This window comes from Hypomesus transpacificus, chromosome 11 (assembly GCF_021917145.1).
Source record: "Hypomesus transpacificus isolate Combined female chromosome 11, fHypTra1, whole genome shotgun sequence".
NCBI lineage: Eukaryota > Metazoa > Chordata > Actinopteri > Osmeriformes > Osmeridae > Hypomesus > Hypomesus transpacificus.
In genome coordinates this window covers 1,769,123-1,789,838 of record NC_061070.1, presented here as the reverse complement: position 1 = coordinate 1,789,838, position 20,716 = coordinate 1,769,123, and positions in this window count along the sequence as shown.

Genomic DNA, 20,716 nt, shown 5'->3' with positions numbered 1-20,716 from the left:
TTGAATTTATGTAAAGCACCTTGAGCTGCAATTCTTGCATGAAATTTGCTATATAAATAAAGTCTTATTATTACATGGCTTCTCCCACCACTGCTACGCTGAAGACTGGCAGCTGTACCTGTCGTTCCACCCGACTAACCCAGGGATCTCAGCTAGAATCGAGGCATACCTCACATACATCTTCACCTGAATGACCAAGTACCACCTCCAGCTGAACCTCGCCAAAACAGAACTTCTCATCATCCCAGCCACACCCTCCATCTCCCACGATCTCTCTATCACCCTGGGATCTGCAACGGTGACCCCTTCAATCCTCTGCCAGGAACCTCGGGGTTACCATGGATGACATGCTCTCCCTCACAACCCACAATGCTGCAGTCTCCCGGTCATGTAGATTCACCAAACTCAAGGCCCACGGGCCAAATGTGGCCCGCCACGTCATTTTATGTGGCCCGCAGAAGCTTAATGGGCTATTGAAATAAGTCTACGCTGCTTTACAGCATGCATTGACCATAAACGACATCTCTCACCATGCATTTCGATTGTGTTACGGCAAAGTGACAATATCTCGCCTCTAGAAAGCAGTGTATGCACATCAGTGTTAAACGCAAAGTTTAACTGGGTGAAGGCGAGCATGGTTTGAATAACAGCACTCCAATGCAGCCGGTTCTGCGAACGTACCCCATGTGCATTTTCAAACCCAACCCCTCGGGCATTCAACCCAAGTTGGTATCGCTCTCGAACTTGGTTAGAGTACTCAGCCAAGCTAGCATGTTTCTGCTTCCCTTGTCGACAATTTGGAGCCAGAAATGAAGAAATCACCTTCATTAGACAAGGTTTTACCAATTGAAAAATGGCAATGTTTATTTTACATGAAGCTCAAAAAGCTATTCTGTGTTCAAATGAAGGGCAAAAAAAGTTTTTCTCTCGCGCTATGCGCGCTTGCATTTAGTCACCAAACACTGAGAAAAATATGCAAATGTATCCTGCAAGAAAAACAGCAGATTGTCCAAGAATTAAAAGGCGGATGTCAATTGCAGCATAATAGGCCCTATGTTCACAAAAGTTACAACAAAAACACCATGTTTTTACATTGTTACTGACGTTCCATCGTAGTTACAACTGGCCCTTTGACGGCAACCATAATGCTGATGTGGCCCTCGGTGAAAATGAGTTTGACACCCCTGCTCTACAACATCAGATCAGACCACAAGATCAGGAGATACCTGTCTGAGCATTCCACCCAGCTGCTAGTCCAAGCACTTGTCCTCTCCAAGTTGGACTACTGCAACTTGCTGCTCGCCGGTCTCCCAATGTGCACAACCCGCCCTCTCCAGAAGATTCAGAACGCATCAGCCCGCCTGGTTTTCAATCTACCCAGACGCTCCCATGTTACCCCGCTCCTCATCTCCCTCCACTGGCTTCCCATCACGGCCCGTATCAGATTCAAGACCCTGGTACTGACCTTCCGAGGGGTGAACGGGACTGCACCCGACTACATTAAGTCTCTCCTCCAGCCTTGCACCCCCACCCACCACCTACGGTTTTCTTCTGACAATCGTCTGGAGGTCCCACCGCTCAACAGCCCCTGCTCCCAACACAAGCTCTTCTCCTGTCTGATCTCCTCGGAGGTGATTCCCCCAGTGGTGGAACCAGCTCCCCACCTCCATCAGAGACACTGACTGTCTCCCCACCTCCATCAGAGACACTGACTGTCTCCCCACCTCCATCAGAGACACTGACTGTCTCCCCACCTCCATCAGAGACACTGACTGTCTCCCCACCTCCATCAGAGACACTGACTGTCTCCCCACCTCCATCAGAGACACTGACTGTCTCCCCACCTTCAAGAAAAGGCTAAAGACGCATTTGTTCCGGGAGTACAACGGTACTTAGGAATGATTTGCTGGACCTGACGTTAGTTTCCTCCAGAAACACAATGACTCTTATTAAGGGACTTGTTGCTCTTGTTGGTTAGTTGTAACTGATTTAACTTCTTGTACTGTATGTGAATTATGTTGTTGCTTGCTTTCCTGTAGGTACACATGCACTTTTTGAGGTTCATGTTGTTTAACTACATGCACTTATATTTCTTCCCATTGGCACTTATTTTCTTTTCACAATGTATGCTTCATGTTTTGGCTACCCACAATGTTTTTGGGGCTATCTAGTTGTTTATGATCATTGACCCAAGCACTTTTGGATAACAGACATACCTGCACATGAAGAGAAAACACAAAATATGTTAGCCCTTGGTGCAACTCCCAGCTCTTGGCCACCTGTGTGAGCACATGGAAACTTTCTCACCACTGTCCCCAAAAAAAACAATCAGTAGGCTACCTTAGTTAGCAAGCTTGTGGTATTTGTTAACGTACATTTTTAGGGTCCACATGGTTACAAAACATATGTTTGAATAACATCCCGTTGTGTAACTTTACCACAGTTTTCTGTTGAACAATTTTCTGAGCCAAGGACAACATACCTTGCTAACCAAAGGTCAGGTCGAAAAGAACATGTTGTTGCATAGCAGACTCTCTTATCCAGATCGACTTACAGTAAGTACAGGGACATTCTCCCGAGGCAAGTAGGGTGAGTTGGGTCAAGCACACTGTTCTTGCCTGTGATATTCTGCCCTACATGACCATCAAACCACTGAATCATTACTGCAACGTCATGAAGCTCTGTGGACAGTGTGTGGTTATTCCATTGTCTGCGGAAATCCCTCACCAGCCTTTGGATTCATGGTAGGTAAATGTAATGCAGTGGAAATATGTGCAGCTCTGACAATGAATCCAGATGGTTTTGGTTCTCCATTAATGTAAACATGTCCGCGGCCACAAAGACCCTATTATTGATAGCAGGCTAGTGACGGCAACTAGAGAGGGTACAATTTCTGGGGAAATTGTGAGGTGAGTTTGCATCGGTTGTCAATGGGTCCATTTAGTTATTGAAAACTAATATTTATTTATTTTATTAATACGTGTATACTTATTATTTATGAAGATTGCTTGGATAAAAAAAACACATTTGTTGCTGCTCAATTAAACTTCTAAATACTAAGAGTGAAGTGTACAATGAAACAGGTTTCTCCTGTCATTTCCCTTAGAGCTAGAGGGAATGCTGTTAGCCTCACATATTTGAAAATGTTGCATCAAAATAAAGAAATTGGGCAATCCTGTGTAAAAATTGTCCCAACCTATATCTAACAACGGTCACTAGCAGTACAGGGCTCTATAGTGCGCCCATTTTACTCGCATATGTGAGTCAAAATGTGTGCGATCATGAAAAAGGATTTTAGCGCACGGGTGCGAGCGAGTTTCAACCATAGACATACAGTCACTGTTTTTAACCTATTCAGCTGTCAGTCACATGAAAAGAGATGATGAAACCCAAAAATGCTCAAACCATTATTTGCAATGGTAAACGTTTATTCCTTCTTTTCTGAGATTTCAACTAATAATTGAGACTCGGATAAACCTCATAGGCTGCGTCCTGCGATAGCCTACTGCATCTGTCCTGCGCTTTAAGAGCCTGGCTAGCGATCTGGCTAGCTAACCTTCACCCTCGGTGTAAACAATCGAACTAAGCAAAGTAACGTCCAACAATACACATTTCAAAATAAACGATGTTCAGCAATAGACACATTTTCACCCTACATCACACGACTGTCAAGCAGGCTCAACTGCGCATGTCAGTGGCAAAAGCCGTACTTCTCCCGGGTATAATACACTTGGAGTGTCAATCAGGTCATCATATATGTCTGGCCACTGTATTGCAGGGCTTGACAAACCTTTTGAGGCACAAGTACATTTACCTTTCACTTGTCCATGCACATAAAGTCACTTGACTCCGATTAAAGAAATCCGAGATGCTGGCTATCTTCACCAGGCTCGTATCTACAAAAGGCAGTCCTCCCTGAAGTTTTTGGTGTAGAATGGAATGATATACGACATTGTGCCAGTGAGCGACCAGAGTCTGACTCTGAGGCTAACGTCAGAACAGTATAACGCCGTGGGACGCAGTCTCACTCAGATTGCCAGTTTTACACAATTCACAAAACAATCGGACCAGCTGGCTAAAAGCAGAATCACCATATATCTTGAAAGATGCCCTACTCGACTTTTTTTGGTGTAGAATTGACCGAACTGTAAAATTATGAACTTTGAGACATGAAGCGACCAAGACGAGACTGGCTGCCGCCTAACAGTGCGTGTCCACTGCAGCAACGCAAATCGCTTGCCATCGCTCGCCTTCCCACAGTTCACCACGCTCGGGGGCGTTTCAAACAGATTCATGTAGAATATAGTTCTCTTAAGTCACTGTTGTAATGGCCAAGTGTGCAGACTTGGGTTTGCGTAGTTGCAACATCGATCAAAATACAACTTGTATACAAAATTCAAAACTGTTTAATAGACATATACGTTGACATGTGTAAAAAACTTTTTTTTACTATATTCCTTGGTCTCTGCTAATCTGTCGATACGGTAGGGAGTTCCAGCCGGGCTAGCTAGCTAGTTACCACAGAACGAAGTTACGTAATGTGACTAAACTGAATATGAAAATACAAGCACCCACAACTTCAGCAAACCTTGCGCCATGCATCTTTTTTTTGTATTAACATCTCTGTACGAATACAGCTATGTATCGTACAGGACTGGGTAAGCGGCCACACAAACGATTAGTTTCTCCTCCACCATGAAACCTAGAAATGTTTACCATGGTTGCTACGTTGCGAGAAACAAGAAAACACTCCGATTGGCCATCGCTAGCGAAAATCGCTCCCCATTTGCATGAAGTTAAGAAAATCTCAACTCTGTCGCATCGCTACCCACAATGCACCACTCAAGCAATTCGCCTGGCTCCATAGAAAATGAATGGAAAACATGTTGTCACTCGCATTGCGTCGCTGCAGTGGACACGCACTTGTAAGACAATGCAGTCTACCGGGCCACATTCTCAGTCAAATGTCAAGACTTTCGTGACCCAAATCAAAATTCTGATGTGACAGATCAAATGGGAAGCGCTTTCTCTCTTAACGGCTATCTTCCTTGACCTTTTTGGTCTCTACAAATCAACTATTTGTATTATCCTCGTGGTCCTTTTGCCATAATAAATGCTGTCCTTTCCCAGTTTTCTGCAACCACATGGCGCGCCCATCCCGAATGTTTACAAACAAGAAATTGGTCTATAGAAACTTTAAAAATGCTTCATCAACAGAATTCACCCCACATCAAGCTTTCGGCGAGCACAACCTTTATTCTCTCACATATATATTTATTACTTATTTTCCTATCCCTAAGGATCCTTCAATATTTGGACTAAATAGACAAGGCCAGTGTCATTAGGTTCGTCTTGTTAGCGATTACGTTGCTTGTATTGGGATTTATGTTCCATTGCATGGTTTAGGCTTGAATTTTGTTGCAAAAAGTCCCTTTTGTCGCACAAGTGGACTCAGTGCTAGGTTTACGTCACAATGTCAGGACACGTGAGCAACGATGCATAGAAACAACGTGCTAGTAAGACTATCGTGCCATGGTGTACTAGCAGCATCATACATTTAAGCAGTTCAAGACTTGCATGTACAATAAGTAATGTCATATAAAATTATGTATTTAAACTCAAGCTTGTGTGATGAGTCGCAGACTTAAGTGTTGCCAATTTAGAGACTCGCTAGATCTGGCGACTTTTCACACCCTCCTGGCAACTTTGCTGTTAAATGCAACCAGCGACAAATCTAGCGACTTTTTCCAGTGTTGTTTGCGGCTTGTGACGTAAAAGCACGGATAGTTTTGCAGTAGGAGAGACCGGGGTTGTTTGGCACACGGCCTTTTTTAGTCGTTTTGAAGGTCATAGAATCAAAATTGTAACATCCAAATGTTTGCCTTCTTGACCTGCACTGATCTATGTTACAACATCTAAAGATCGAATGAACCTGAATAGGGGGAGGACCACAACAGACAACATGCTTGCAGCAGTGCGACAAGTGACACTGTACAATAAAATTATACGCAGTACTGCTAAAGATTTTAATATTCCCTTTCCTTTCAGACACTGACATCATACTGCAGTAAAATGACCCCAGACCAAATTGAGGGCAATGACCACCTCTCTATTGGGTTCAAAAGAAACACGCAGCTGTTCTCAACTGACATGTAAAGGGAGGTGGTCGAATATTTAATAAAACCTGCAGATATTTAATATGGCCTGTCTCCAGCAGAAGTTAGAAAGCTGGTGTACCACCTTGCCACTGCCCATGATATTGAAGTCCCCTTAAAATGGACAGTACTACAGCAAGCTAGCGCTGACTAGTTCACTGTATTTTTGAAGAGGCATCCATGCCTATCTATTCTCAAGTCAGTGGCAACTAACCTTGCTCATGCCGCAAGTTTCAACAAGGATAATATGGGTCATTTTTTTAACCTTGACCTTGTCATGCAGAGGCACAAATTTCAGCCCAGTGACATCTGGAATATGGATGAAACGGGGGTGACTACAGTTCATTGACCAAACAGAGTTGTTGCCAGGCAGGGCTTACAGCAAATCAGGCCCTTCACCTCTGCTGAGCGAGGGATACTGGTGACCCTTGCATGTGCAGTTTCTGCAACAGGGAACAGCATTCCACCCAATTTTATATTTCCCAGGGTAAACTTTCGGGGCCATTTTATAATAAATGGCCCTGTTGGCTGTAAGGGGGGGGGGGAGGTTGAATCCATCAGGCTGGATGAAGGTAGAACACTTCCTTGAATTCAAAACATTTTGAGATCTGCAAAGTGTTCAACTAAGGCCATGCCTCCTTCTCCTCGACAACCACATGTCACAAATGTCCATTGATAACCTTAATTATGTTAAGGAGAATGGCATAACAATGCTGTCCTTTCCCCCGCACTGCTCACATCGGCTGCAGCCACTTGATTGCCCCGTGTACGGGCCTCTGAAGAGGAACGTAAATACAGCATGCGATGGTTGGATGCTGAAAAACCCAGGGACAACCATGTCAATCTATGACTTGCCTGGGATTGTTGCCACAGCATATCCAGCAGCTGTTACCAGGCAAACAAGGTGTTTCCTTGTAATAGGAACATATTTTCAGACAAGGATTTCTCCCCACCCTATGTCACCGACCGGCAAAACCCAACTCCTGAGCTCCGCCCCAGCCCCACCCCAGCCTGACCAATGCTGTCCCACAGCCCCACCCCAGCCTGACCAATGCTGTCCCACAGCTCCACCCCAGCCTGACCAATGTTGTCCCACAGCTCCACCCCAGCCTGACCAATGCTGTCCCACAGCTCCACCCCAGTCTGACCAATGCTGTCCCACAGCTCCACCCCAGCCTGGACAATGCTGTCCCACAGCTCCACCCCAGCCTGACCAATGCTGTCCCACAGCTCCACCCCAGCCTGGACAATGCTGTCCCACAGCTCCACCCCAGCCTGACCAATGCTGTCCCACAGCTCCACCCCAGCCTGGACAATGCTGCGCCAAAAAAGCTTTTTTCCAAAAGCTGGGCCTAGGAAAGTGGGAGGTGCTGTCAGGTGGAAGACAAAAATCTGCAAGTCTGACAGACACACCAGAGGAAAAAGATCTGGAGGATGAGAAAGAAAATTTAAGAGTCTGAAGAATATCCAGGGCTTGGTTTACATCTATTGAAATTTCTACCCACTGGTGGACCAAAGGTAGCCTGGTCCTAACCAGACTGTCGTACATTTCATTTGTACAGAGAGTCTGGCCTCGCTCCATTGACAAGCGTTGACTTCCTTGTAGGCGGGTACTCTGTTGAAGTTTACCCACAGCCACTCTGATTTGCCATAACCAATCGCTAACGTTCGCCTTAGCCAATTCCTTCAACACTACTGTAACAGAGCTAGCTGCTGTAGCTGGAAAATCAAACTGTTCCCGAACCCCGTGGGGAGGAGGGCCACAACATCATGGCCACCAACAAAACTCAGCAAAACTTGTTCTTGCTCCGGCTTTAGTTTATAGATATTCGGCAGTTTTGCCACAACGGACCGAATGGCTTCGCTCGCATCTTTCTCCACCGTTATTATGGAACTACAACACAAACTAGCGCACAACATCAACATCATCGTTCTCAGCCTCTCCCTCTGTTCGCTAATTCGCCGATAGAAAATCAACCTGCAAAATTGGACTTACGTACCGAATGGCCAGACCAAGTACAGAAACAAAATCCAAATTGAGCGGAAGTATGTAAGACGGCAGAGCCAGGCTAGACCAAAGGCAGACTAAGGGAACTCATTAATATTAAATAACCTCCTAAAGTGAAGTTTTCTTGTCATGGGACCTTTAAATCCACGCTAATATTAATAACCTTTTCGAAATTGTGTGCCTGTTTGTGCACATTCTGAAGATTTTTTGCACTGAATTTTTACTGTCAGTTCTGTTTTTGAATAAAGGGTAGGAAATGCTTTTTTGTTTTTTCATCGGATTCATTGATTAATCAAAAAAAGAATCGACAGATAAATCGATTATTAAAATAATCGTTAGTTTCAGCCCTAAGCAGATGGTGCTGTTTGATTTGCGATTTATTTAAAGTTTTTAAAAACAGAAACTGACTGTGCCCCAAAATGTTTGTCTATGCCCCTAACGTTTTTCACTTGGGGGCACATGACCTCCTGCAAAAAAAACTTGCCCTGCAGTATTAGCTGTAATCGTGATTCAAAGAGTACCCTCTGCAAACTGAAACAATGCCCCAAAAAACTAGCCTGGTCCTAACCAGACCCTCGTACATTTCATTTGTACAGAGGGTCTGGGATGTCTCGATTGACAAACGTTAACTTCCTTGAAGGCGGGTCCTCTGTTGAAGTTTAAAACTATTGGATCCGCCCAGAGCCACTCTGATTTGCCATAACCAATCGCAAGCGTTCACCTTAGCCAACTCCTTCACCACTACTGTAACTACTACACCACTTCACCACTACTGCAACCACTACTGAGCTAGCTGCCGTAGCTGGAAAATCAAACTTTTCCGAACCCCGTGGGGAGGAGGGCCACAACATCATGGCCACCAACAAAACTCAGCAAGGAATGTTCTTGCTCCGGCTTTAACCTATATTCGGCAGCGTTGCCACAACCGCAGAATAGTTTCGCTCGCATCTTTCTCCGCCGCCATTACTGAACTACTCAAACAAGTGCACAACATTAACGTCATCGTTCTCAGCCACTCCCTCTGTTTGCTGATTGGACCTACAAAAAATGTGTTTCTGGAAACCGACTTCAGAACCGACATCCCAGACCTAGTACAGAAGCAAAATCCAAATTGAGCGGAAGTATGTAGGAGGGCAGAGCCAGGCTACCAAAAAACGTAAAGAAGCTTGAAATGTATTTCTTGAAAACTGGCTAATATAACAAGTTTAGGCTACTAGAAGTGATAATTATGTGTCAGTAACAATGTCCCTGTCTTACAGTGTGTGTCCAATACAGTGGAGCGGGAAGCGTAGGCTTCCAATTTATTTTAAAACAAGCCAGGCGTTAATACTTGCGTAGTGTGTTGTTGGAGAGCGAGCGGGGAGTGCAGCGTTGCGTCAATTCTGTGTAAATGAGAAGTGTTTAACGCTAGCGTTGACCAATCGGTTAGGTTTCTTGTAACGTAGCAACCGCACTTACCCTCTCACCCCTCTCCCACCCCTCACAGCAAGAAAGTTGTAGGTTTGATTCCTGCCTGGGACCTGTTAGGATTCAGGTGGGTTCCTGGGCCTTTCTACATGGAGTTTGCATGTTCCCAAGAGGTTTCCTCCACAAAGAACCCCAATATGACACCCTGCAGACAAGATCTCTCTTCTGCCCATGTTCCTGGCCAGGCAGGAGGTCAGCACCTGGACCTGACCCCGGTTTCCTTCCTGAAACAGGACGCTGCCTGGCTGCCTGCTTGGTGTGTGTGTGTTCCACCTCTCCTTGCATGTGCGTGTGTGAGATGAATAAAGGATTCTCTCTCCTTGTCTGTTCCCCCAGCAGGACATCAGCATGGCTGTCATCTCTAACACACAGCGACAGCTGTAATGCACACTGGAATGGACAGCATGGAGCTCAAGGATAACTCTGTACTTGAAGGACAAAGGATGAGGAAAGTCCTCAGATTGCAGGTGTGTGTGGGGGGGGGGGGTGTATATGTGTGTGGGGTAGTATCTGGGTGGGGGAGTAGAATGTGCAACTAACAAGCACTAGGATACTCTAAAGGTATTTCAATATTAAGAGGAATTAATGAGACAGTGATTAAATCAAAGACCAACCCTCTTTAGCCTACAACCCTTTCCCTCCTCTATAACCTCCTCTATCACCTCTCCTTCCTCTATCACTTCTCTCTCCTCCTTTCCCTTATCTTACCTCCTCTACCCCCTCTATCACCTAAGTCGCTGCCGGCAGACGGTTCGGTAGAAACAAACAAACAACGCGAGCCAATAGCGCCGTTTGTATTTGCAGTACTCCTATTGCCTTATGCATGAAATGTAGAGGGACGTAGCTTCACCTTGCTCTCCGTTCGCCGTCTCTCTCGAAATGTTGTTGTTGGTAGTGGTGAAGAGGTCAAGCGGAAAGGGCTGTATCACCAGTTGTTATAATGAAACCAGCGCCACGTATTGTACTGGGATATATGTAGGGCTGTCCCCGACTAAGATTTTCTTTGGTCGACCAAGACTCAACTAAGACGTCCGAAAAAAACTAATAATAAGACTCGTATCACCAGTCCTGTTGTAACCGAATGCCGATGGTATTTAGTATCTCTTACAATGTACTACAAATAAAAAATATTGTTTGTTTAACATGCAAATCATCAGAGCGCGCTTATCACTGACTGAAAACTTGCAGCATACGAACTTACGTAGAAGCTGAGTGGGGAACGGTGCAACAGAGAAAGATGTTGTTGTCTTGGCCGGAGAAGATAGTCATTCGATTTGGATGTGATTCTTATAATAGGCATGTTGATTTTTCAACCCAGCGCGTTAGCATGAGCGAAGTACGGCTAGACCAACTTACGTTTTTCAGGTGGTAGGCTACATCGTATTCTACGTCAAACTATGAAAAATAGCCCGTTGTTGGCAGAGTTTGCATTCATCGTTTTTTGAGTCACCCGGTATTTTGTAAATGTAAATGTACTTTAATGAAATGCTGCCATACCACATATTTCTTTGCCATTTTGACTAATAACACAGACAAAGTAGGCTATGGTAGAGTTTGTAATTCTGCAGCCAATTGTGCTTGTGCCGTGTGCAAAAACCGAACCAAAACAAAGCGCAGATTAATGAAAGGGAAAACAGTAACACCTTTTCTTTAAATTAGATATTTTTCGAGTTGGTTTATTTGTCTTAAATAATATAATCTACAATTTCTGTTGAACATTTCGTTAATTCAGCAATGATGACACAAGCGGGACTCAGATCTCACGCTGCCATATGGCAGGTCGACTAAAAAAAAATCTTGGTCGACCAAGAGCATATCGACCAGAAAATCGACTAAGTGGGGACAGCCCTAGGTATATGACATGCTTTCGGCCAATGATTCGGTTTATTCACTGCCATTAGGGGTGGGCGATATGGCCAAAATCTTCAATCACGGTATGAGTAATTTTATATCACGGTTACGGTATATATCATGGTATAGTAATTGTTCTGTAAATTCAATTAAGAAATGGTACAAAATAACCATACCGTACATCATCACACTCTATTATTTATTTATTACAAACAAAAACAACTGCCTCACATGAGACAACACTTGAGTTAAAAACAAAAGACTCAAACTGTATTGTAGCTACAATATCCAACTTATCGATTAAAGATTTTCTGGACTGCGTTAGCTTTCTAGCTATCTGTCTACCTAGACACAATAATTTGCGTTCAGGGGTTAACAAAGTACCTATCTATCTTATCGACTATGGAAACTTTATCAAATGGCTTCAAATTTTACAATGAGGTGGCTAACAAGTAACACTAGCAGGAAGTAGCATTGCTACGAGTGTTATGCTAGGTTGCTAGGTAACGGAAGCTAGCTAGCTAGCTCTTTTAATGAATGCTCATTATGTATTTGTAGCCTACTTATCATTTTGATAATAGGCTAATATAGACACTTAAAGCATGTGTTACCTTCATTATAAGGCTTATATTAGGCTTTAAATTTGTTTGCGGCTCCAGACAGAATAGATTTTTGTTTTTTTTGTCCAATATGGCTCTTTCAACATTTTGGGTTACCGACCCCTGTCCTAGAAAAAGACTGCTAGCAACGCCACAAGTGTAATTTAAAAGACCAGTTTAAAGTTTAAAATTACACCAATTTAAAGTGTAATTTTAACTAGAATTTTACAGCGCGAGACATAAAACTGGAACAACAAATCAAATTGGTTACCTGCAGAATGGGACATCAAATATATAAGTAATTAACATCGGCATGAATGTGGTCCGCTTAGACAAAATACACTCCACATCGAAAATTCCGTCAGACCAACGCAAATGTGCTTCAGGTCAAACGAAAATAGCAAATCAAATAGAAGTTAAACTACAATTCTAAATATCGCAAGAATGTGATTTATATGATGGCTTATATACAATACAACAGCCAGACTTTTAATTGACACGTTTAATACAAAAATATAGTATAAAGTATACCGCGGTTTAAACGGTATAGCCAAATCTCTCCCGGTAGACACATTTCAACCGTCACACGGTACATACCGTCATACCGCCCAGCCCTAGCAGCCATCATAACGTAGTTGGTTTGACAAAGCAGGTGCCAAGATGGTGTCCATGTGCAATTTAATCCCTCAAAATATGCAAAGGCTTATGGGTGATCAACAGATGTCATCCTTCATATAATGACCCTACTAAAACAGGATGTAATGTCAAATTTCAGTCAATGAGGGTCGAGCAGGAAGAGGAGGAGAGGGGATGGGAGGGGAAGAGGAGGAGAAGAGAAATGAAGAGCAGGAGAATGAGGAAACTTCATTTGAATTAAGGTAATTAGAGAGGCTGATTGATTGGCTGGCTGTTAACAGGCAGGACTGAGAGCAGAGAGCAGTGATGTGTGAAGGAGATGAGGTCGATATTTACACCTCTACTTTAATAACATCAGAGGCATCTCTTCTCCTCTCTCTTGGTTTCTCTCTTTCTTGGTCTCTCTGTCTCTCCATTTCTCAGTCTCTTCCTCTCTCCATCTCCCTCTCTTCAAGGTTAACAAAACTTTACGTAAATTCAGTTTACCAGGCTAGTTTTAGCCGTAGTCATATTTCCTGTGCTGTGGCTGAGAAGCACAGCCTACGCCCACACACACGCACCTGTCTGCTGGTCCTCTGTCTGCATCAGTAATTCTATTCCCCTCCTCTGTTGTCTGCCAGCTGAGTTGTTACTGTTGGTGTGTGCATGAGTATTGTGACTGTGTGTGTGTGTTTTCTGTGAGTGTTCAGTGTGTGAGCGTGAGTGTTCCGTGTGAAACAGGTGCTCCTCCTAGAACAGGTACATCATTTTTATGTGACGCTCAAATTAAAAGCCAACTCCTCCCAAAGGGGTGGAGGTTTTATAACAGCTTCATCACGACAGGAGGAAGCACCTCGGCTTCAGCGTGATGATCGGAGGATCTGTCGAAAGACTGCATCTCAGTTTACCAGGCTAGTTTTAGCCGTAGTCATATTTCCTGTGCTGTGGCTGAGAAGCACAGCCTACGCCCACACACACGCACCTGTCTGCTGGTCCTCTGTCTGCATCAGTAATTCTATTCCCCTCCTCTGTTGTCTGCCAGCTGAGTTGTTACTGTTGGTGTGTGCATGAGTATTGTGACTGTGTGTGTGTGTTTTCTGTGAGTGTTCAGCGTGTGAGCGTGAGTGTTCCGTGTGAAACAGGTGCTCCTCCTAGAACAGGTACATCATTTTTATGTGACGCTCAAATTAAAAGCCAACTCCTCCCAAAGGGGTGGAGGTTTTATAACAGCTTCATCACGACAGGAGGAAGCACCTCGGCTTCAGCGTGATGATTGGAGGATCTGTCGAAAGACTGCATCTCCTTTTGATTGACAGCGATTTTGTACTATAAAAAGTAGCAGAAGCGATTTGAGACAGTCAATTTTCATCATAGCTTTCATACAATTATACACCACATTCCTTGTTTCAGTTTAACCTAATTCCCATGTAAATACTTTTTTTTTTAAATACGATGTAGGCCAAAAATCATCTCTCCCTCTTTGAAAGACCAGCAGCCGCCACTGGTCTCCACTCACCTCCTCTCCTCCTACCCCTCTGCTCTCCTACATAGCTCTTCTCCTCCTACCCCTCTGCTCTCCTCCTACCTCCTTTCCTCCTACCCATCTGCTCTCCTACATAGCTCCTCTCCTCCTACCCCTCTGCTCTCCTACATAGCTCCTCTCCTTCTACCCCTCTGCTCTCCTCCTACTTCCTCCCCTCCTACCCCTCTGCTCTCCTCCTACCTACTCTTCTCCTACCCCTCTGCTCTCCCCTCAGCTGCTCTCCTCCTACATACCTCCTCTCCTCCTACCCCTCTGCTCTCCTCCTACCTCCTCTCCTCCTACCCCTCTGCTCTCCTCCTACCTCCTCTCCTCCTACCCCTCTGCTCTCCTCCTACCCCTCTGCTCTCCACTCAGCTGCTCTCCTACATACCTCCTCTCCTCCTACCTCCTCTCTTCCTACCCCTCTGCTCTCCTACATACCTCCTACCCCTCTGCTCTCCTCCTACCTCCTCTCCACTCAGCTGCTCTCCTCCTACATACCTCCTCTCCTCCTACCCCTCTGCTCTCCTACATACCTCCTACCCCTCTGCTCTGCTATATAGCTCCTTTCCTCCTACCCCTCTGCTCTCCTCCTACCTCCTCTCCTCCTACCCCTCTGCTCTCCTACATACCTCTCCTCCTACCCCTCTGCTCTCCTTCTCGTACCTCCTCTCCTCCTACCCCTCTGCTCTCCTCCTACCTCCTCTCCTCCCACCCCTCTGCTCTCCTCCTACCTCCTCTCCTCCTACCCCTCTGCTCTCCTACATACCTCTCCTCCTACCCCTCTGCTCTCCTCCTACCTCCTCTCCTCCCACCCCTCTGCTCTCCTCCTACCTCCTCTCCTCCTACCCCTCTGTTCTCCTCCTACCTCCTCTCCTCCTACCCCTCTGCTCTCCTCCTACCTCCTCTCCTCCTACCCCTCTGCTCTCCTTCTCGTACCTCCTCTCCTCCTACCTCCTCTCCTCCTACCCCTCTGCTCTCCTCCTACCTCCTCTCCTCCTACCCCTCTGCTCTCCTCCTACCTCCTATCCTCCTACCCCTCTGCTCTCCTTCTCGTACCTCCTCTCCTCCTACCCCTCTGCTCTCCCCCTACCTCCTCTCCTCCTACCCCTCTTCTCTCCTCCTCTCCTCCTACCCCTCTGCTCTCCTCCTACCTCCTCTCCTCCTACCCCTCTGCTGTCCTTCTCGTACCTCCTCTCCTCCTACCTCCTCTCCTCCTACCCCTCTGCTCTCCTCCTACCTCCTCTCCTCCCACCCCTCTGCTCTCCTCCTACCTCCTCTCCTCCTACCCCTCTGTTCTCCTCCTACCTCCTCTCCTCCTACCCCTCTGCTCTCCTCCTACCTCCTCTCCTCCTACCCCTCTGCTCTCCTTCTCGTTCCTCCTCTCCTCCTACCTCCTCTCCTCCTACCCCTCTGCTCTCCTCCTACCTACTCTTCTCCTACCCCTCTGCTCTCCCCTCAGCTGCTCTCCTCCTACATACCTCCTCTCCTCCTACCCCTCTGCTCTCCTCCTACCTCCTCTCCTCCTACCCCTCTGCTCTCCTCCTACCTCCTCTCCTCCTACCCCTCTGCTCTCCTCCTACCCCTCTGCTCTCCACTCAGCTGCTCTCCTACATACCTCCTCTCCTCCTACCTCCTCTCTTCCTACCCCTCTGCTCTCCTACATACCTCCTACCCCTCTGCTCTCCTCCTACCTCCTCTCCACTCAGCTGCTCTCCTCCTACATACCTCCTCTCCTCCTACCCCTCTGCTCTCCTACATACCTCCTACCCCTCTGCTCTGCTATATAGCTCCTTTCCTCCTACCCCTCTGCTCTCCTCCTACCTCCTCTCCTCCTACCCCTCTGCTCTCCTACATACCTCTCCTCCTACCCCTCTGCTCTCCTTCTCGTACCTCCTCTCCTCCTACCCCTCTGCTCTCCTCCTACCTCCTCTCCTCCCACCCCTCTGCTCTCCTCCTACCTCCTCTCCTCCTACCCCTCTGCTCTCCTACATACCTCTCCTCCTACCCCTCTGCTCTCCTCCTACCTCCTCTCCTCCCACCCCTCTGCTCTCCACTCAGCTGCTCTCCTACATACCTCCTCTCCTCCTACCTCCTCTCTTCCTACCCCTCTGCTCTCCTACATACCTCCTACCCCTCTGCTCTCCTCCTACCTCCTCTCCACTCAGCTGCTCTCCTCCTACATACCTCCTCTCCTCCTACCCCTCTGCTCTCCTACATACCTCCTACCCCTCTGCTCTGCTATATAGCTCCTTTCCTCCTACCCCTCTGCTCTCCTCCTACCTCCTCTCCTCCTACCCCTCTGCTCTCCTACATACCTCTCCTCCTACCCCTCTGCTCTCCTTCTCGTACCTCCTCTCCTCCTACCCCTCTGCTCTCCTCCTACCTCCTCTCCTCCCACCCCTCTGCTCTCCTCCTACCTCCTCTCCTCCTACCCCTCTGCTCTCCTACATACCTCTCCTCCTACCCCTCTGCTCTCCTCCTACCTCCTCTCCTCCCACCCCTCTGCTCTCCTCCTACCTCCTCTCCTCCTACCCCTCTGTTCTCCTCCTACCTCCTCTCCTCCTACCCCTCTGCTCTCCTCCTACCTCCTCTCCTCCTACCCCTCTGCTCTCCTTCTCGTACCTCCTCTCCTCCTACCTCCTCTCCTCCTACCCCTCTGCTCTCCTCCTACCTCCTCTCCTCCTACCCCTCTGCTCTCCTCCTACCTCCTATCCTCCTACCCCTCTGCTCTCCTTCTCGTACCTCCTCTCCTCCTACCCCTCTGCTCTCCCCCTACCTCCTCTCCTCCTACCCCTCTTCTCTCCTCCTCTCCTCCTACCCCTCTGCTCTCCTCCTACCTCCTCTCCTCCTACCCCTCTGCTGTCCTTCTCGTACCTCCTCTCCTCCTACCTCCTCTCCTCCTACCCCTCTGCTCTCCTCCTACCTCCTCTCCTCCTACCCCTCTGCTGTCCTTCTCGTACCTCCTGTCCTCCTACCTCCTCTCCTCCTACCCCTCTGCTCTCCTCCTACCTCCTCTCCTCCTACCCCTCTGCTCTCCTCCTACCTCCTCTCCTCCCACCCCTCTGCTCTCCTCCTACCCCTCTGCTCTCCTCCTACCTCCTCTCCTCCCACCCCTCTGCTCTCCTCCTACCCCTCTGCTCTCCTCCTACCCCTCTGCTCTCCGCCTCCTACCTCCTCTCCTCCTACCCCTCTGCTCTCCTCCTACCTCCTCCCCTCCTACCCCTCTGCTCTCCTCCTACCTCCTCTCCTCCTACCCCTCTGCTCTCCTCCTACCTCCTCTCCTCCTCCAGTTGTTTAATTGTAACTTGTTTACATGCTCTTATGGTTCTTCCCTTTGGCACTTATTTCGGTTGTTCACAATGTGTGCTTCATGTTTTGGCTACCCGCAATGCTTTGGGGCTATCTTGTTGTTATTATCAGTGATATGCACTTTGTAAAGCTCTCTCTTGGAAGTCGCTTTGGATAAAAGCGTCTGCTAAATGAATAAATGTAAATAAACAGTAGGGTAGGCTAGTGTCATAGGGGTGAACTATCCAGTGAACTAGAAAATTAATGTAAAATATATTATGATTTAGGCCGAAAATGAGCTTCCCCTATTTGAAAGACCAGCAGCCGTCTGCGCTTCAAACTCATGTTGTTGCGCTTATTGAGAACTTTATTTTAAGCTTATTTTCCAACAGAGAGGTATGCCATTCTGAATGATAAAAGTAGGATGCAAAATCCCTTCGAATTTTAGAGTCCTGATACTTTGCTTGAGTTGACGCTTAGTCCTGCACAAGAAACCGAGATGTTGCAGCTCAGCTGCGATCGCACTGACCCTATGGATCTGTGACCTTATCGTCATTCTGGATAAGCATTTTGTCAGAATATCCTGTCCTCTGTAGGGCCAGTATTTCTATGCTTAATCCTTCCACTACCACGTACATGTGCGAATTTAGCCTGGCTGCCAGCCCAACTTCGTCCCGCCCACAAAAAAATTTGGTCGGGAAGTTGGGTCTGGAGGATCTCGTATTGGGGACAACTACAGAAAACCAGGATCTGGGCGGACCAATTAAATTGTCAGGGCGGGCTTTATACGATTATGGACAGATGATCAACAGTAACGTAATCAACAACGTCACCAAAGAGCGCTTGGGCTGAATTCGTTTTCAACAAACAACATTTTACATTGCTCTGATTGGTTGTAGGTCTATCCAATTGAGCGAAGAGGCATTTGTTTTACGAGCTCGGTTGACACACGCCCCATAGTCACAGCCCAACGGAGAGTTTTCAGACTCATATTCTGACTAGAAATCATGAGTATGACAACGTCAGGCTAGTGCGAATTGGGATTTGCTCACAAAAATGAAGACAAAGCACAAAAAACTGACTGCATGCTGAGCCTGAGCACAGAAACTGACTGCATGCTGAGCCTGAGCACAGAAACAGACTGAATGCTGAGCCTGAGCACAGAAACAGACTGAATGCTGAGCCTGAGCACAGAAACAGAATGAATGCTGAGCCTGAGCACAGAAACAGACTGAATGCTGAGCCTGATATGCTTGATGCGCTCTCCTCCTGCACCCTGGACTAGAACGCGCTACAAAAACGCAGACAGATCCACCTATCCTATTAGCAATGTTGAAATGGTACAACATGTTTTGTTTAATTTGTAATCTTCTAGTAATTATTACATATTTGTTCCAATAGTTCTGGTTCAATTGAATGTTGAAAATAAGAAGAAATGGGCTATATGTTTTTTTTTTATAGCCTATATCTAGTGTCCAATTAGGCACGTATTGGATAACTTTTTTAAATATTGCTGGTTCAATTGTTCAGCGATGAGTGATCACTCAGTCTGAGATAGCTTATTAACAATGGCATTAGGCCTACAAGTTCTGAAATAACAATGAAATAACAATAGAATATTCTCATTATTGTTCAATAATGGAGAAATCCACCTTAATTTTGTAATTTACGAATAATGTCTATTGGCTTGGGTCGCGAAGGCTTGTGACTTTTAAAATATGGGTCCCCAGAAAAAAAGTTGGGGAAACACTGATCTAGAGAGACTGGCAGCAGGCTGACCAGGAGAGGCTGGCAGAGGCTGACCAGGACAGGATGGCAGAGGCTGACCAGAAGAGGCTGGCAGAGGCTGACCAGGACAGGATGGCAGAGGCTGACCAGAAGAGGCTGACCAGGAGAGGCTGGCAGAGGCTGACCAGGACAGGATGGCAGAGGCTGACCAGGAGAGGCTGGCAGAGGCTGACCAGGACAGGATGGCAGAGGCTGACCAGAAGAGGCTGGCAGAGGCTGACCAGGACAGGATGGCATAGGCTGACCAGGACAGGATGGCAGAGGCTGACCAGGACAGGCTGGCAGAGGCTGGGGAAGATAAGTCTAGGTCTGTTAGGAGAGTGTGTGTGTGTGTGTGTGTGTGTGTGTGTGTGTGTGTGTGTGTGTGTGTGTTGGAAGAGTGTGTGTGTGTATGTTGGGAGAGTGTGTGTTGGGATAGTGTGTGTGTGTGTGTGCTGGGAGAGTGTATGTGTGTGTGTTGGGAGAGTGTGTGTGTATGTGTGTTGGGAGAGTGTGTGTATGTGTTGGGAAAGTGTGTGTGTGTTTGGAGAGTGTGTGTGTATTTGGAAAGTGTGTGTGTATTGGGAGAGTGTGTGTTGATAGAGTCAAATCAAAAGGTATTTGTACAGCCCTTTTTACAAGCAATGTCACAGAGGGCTTCACATACGCCCATAGACCTGCCCCTCAACCAACCTAAACCCTCAAGGAAGTCAAGGATAAACTCACAGAAAAACTCACTAGAGAACAAATTGAAGAAACCTTGGGAGGAGCATTTCAGTGAGGGATCCCCTCCTCCAGAGACAGTTAGTGAAATAGAGGTACAGAACACAGGCTAAACATACAGCAGGGAAGTGTAAATGGGTGTTGAAACACCAAAATCCAACTTGGGTCAGTTGGTAAATGTCAGTATAAGCAGAGGTAGCCACAGGGCTGGGTACTGTGATCGGCGCAGCATCACAGGCCAGGGGGTGAGGAAAGGGACCGGGAACTCACTGTCGTCCTCACTGAGCCTCTTTACAGCCTTCCCTTCCTGCCCAAGTCCCCCACACCCGAGTTACAGGAAGTCCTCTCCTCTGAAACAGGAAGTCTTCAGCTCACCTATCCAGAACAACAGAAGTTCCACGATGGGCAGGGCTTGCATGTGCATGAACCCTGATTTGCAAACTAACACCTGTTCATCTGCATCCCCGTATTGCAAAATCATCCAATCAGGACTCCCTGCTGGTTTAATTAGACCAAAAGCAGGTAATCTTCACAGCAGGCACAACTAATATTTTAAATCTGGGTGTGTAGTCTGCTGATACTCTGCCTCACTGCTGAGTCAGCGCGCAGAGCGGGGGGAGAGCAGAGCAGAGGGAGTATGAGAGGCTGTCTAGGGTGAAATTCCAGAAAAACGTGCTCCTCGACGTGCACGCATCACTTGTGCTACCCCATAAAACAC